Source organism: Peromyscus leucopus, chromosome X, assembly GCF_004664715.2.
Source record: "Peromyscus leucopus breed LL Stock chromosome X, UCI_PerLeu_2.1, whole genome shotgun sequence".
Classification (NCBI taxonomy): domain Eukaryota; kingdom Metazoa; phylum Chordata; class Mammalia; order Rodentia; family Cricetidae; genus Peromyscus; species Peromyscus leucopus.
Genome location: NC_051083.1, coordinates 4,798,745 through 4,800,816, shown reverse-complemented (window position 1 = coordinate 4,800,816; position 2,072 = coordinate 4,798,745). Strand labels below are relative to the sequence as shown.

General features: G+C 42.0%; 1 pseudogene; it reads right to left on the bottom strand.

Moving 5' to 3' along the window:
- Positions 1 to 1,129: 1,129 nt before the first annotated feature.
- Positions 1,130 to 1,782, bottom strand: LOC114686153 (annotated as a pseudogene).
- Positions 1,783 to 2,072: the final 290 nt, after the last annotated feature.

Genomic DNA, 2,072 nt, shown 5'->3' with positions numbered 1-2,072 from the left:
AGAAAAAAGAAACTGATTGGAGCACCCGGCAGTCTGTGGGAAGGAGTGAGCACCCCTTAGCAGGCCTTTAGTTCTGAAATTTCAAGGGGTATAAGAGAAGAGACGCTGAAAGTGTAGCATAAGGAGAGAAGACAAGTGTGGCTACTAGAATATGAAAAAATGTATATGTACAAAATTTCTCAATGAATAAATAAGAGTATTTTTTTAAAGCTTAGTTGTTTTGTTTTAAAAGTACAATGCCTTTGTTATCTGTTTTCTCTGGTATTCTCATAGTAGAGAAAATTAATTTTTAGAAAATTGATTGTATTTCTCTGATTGTTAAGTCATTGCATATAGGATTTGGGACATGAATTCAAGAGTTTCTGATGTCAAATCACACATTTTTCCCACAAGGCTGAACTAACTGCTTTCTTATCTTGTGGTATAAAATAATTCCACTTACTCTTTCCCACCACAGTGACTCTAAAATGTTACAACAAGGTTTTGACTTACTCTTTAGATATACTACATAGAAAAACGGGTACTAAATTTTAACATATTTTATGCCATAATTTCTGGATCCTGTAAATACCTCCTCTTATGGAATGGGCTTTTGCTGACGTGATTAATGAACCTATTCTGTTTGTCTGGGTTCAAACAGAGGAAAAGCAGCCAATATTACCATAGATGCAAAGAGTAGAGTTATGCATCCAGAAGGCACAAGTGCAGGCACCATCAGCAGCTTGAAGACATGGGAAACACATTGTTTCCTAGAGAACCTAGAAAAGCATGGACAAGAAGTAGGCTTGAGTCCATTGAGGCTTATTTCACCCTTCAGATCCCCAGAACACTGAGAGGTAATTTTCTTTTATTTAATGCTAAAAGTTTGTGGTAATAACTTACAGCAGCCAGTGGAAATTGTGGGTTATTATAAGGGATTAGGTAAGATAAACTTACAGAAATTTAATATTATAAACAATAGGTACTTCTCATTCACCCAGCCTTTCCCTTGCCCATTCCTGGGTGCAGATCATGCTATGTAGGGTGAGCAGTAATATAGCTTACTGCTTTGGGTGGGAGTCCAGTGATGAGGACTGCCTGTATTGAGTCCTGCCTGCTCTGTACAAAATGTCAGCCTATGCTAGAGCAGTTACAGAGAACCAGCCAAGTTCTCCAATTCCTTCATGTCATTGCCTTCCTCTTCTTTTTTGGTGGGCTTTGACAGTAGGGCTACAGAGAAGACATTTGGTAGAGATGCTATTTCCAGCCCACTGATCACCAGAAAATTATTATGTAGCTCCTCCTGTTCAAGTTCTTCTAACTCTGCCATGAACTTGTCCTGGTCAAACTCTCCCCCCAAACCTACAGGTTTATAAATAGCTGTGTAAATCTCTGCAAGTTCTTGCTGGTCAGGAATGCCCTGCATTCATTTGTCCACTTTATTGTTATCTATGTTGTTGTCGGCAGCCTTCATGGCCTTTACAGTAGAGCAACTCAGTGTTGGTATTGGCATTCTCAAGGGCCTCCCACTGGAAGACAGGGAGCCATTGATCTGTGTCAGCTGCTTCTCATACCTCTTCTTATACTTCAGAGCCTGCAGGGCCACATGCTTAATTTTGGTGTGGTGCTTCTTGGCAGCCTTCAGCTCCTGCTCAATCTTCTCTAGGATCTTCTCCAGGAACTTCTGCTCTTGCTTAGCATCTCCCCCATGTCCCAAAGCCACTGGATGGCCTCCTGCAATATTTGGCCGCCATTCACAGCCTTACCCTCTTCAGCCATGAATAGCTTCTGGAACACAGCCATGGTTGCTACTGCTCTGCTGGGCTCTGGTGCCTGCTTTCAGCTCCCCTGCTCCTCACTACCAAAGGCCCCATCTCTGCCTCCACCCTACATCTAGCCTGATGCTAGGACCCAATCTTAACTCCTATAGCATCTTAGTAGGCCACATACATCATAGATTTGAGATGAATTCATTCATTCAGCTGACCAAAAGTGTTAAAGCAACATGGAAATGTGCTAGACATGGTGGCAAATACCATTAGTCCCATCACTCAGGAGGCAGAGGTAGGTGGACCTCTGCGATTGTGAGGAAA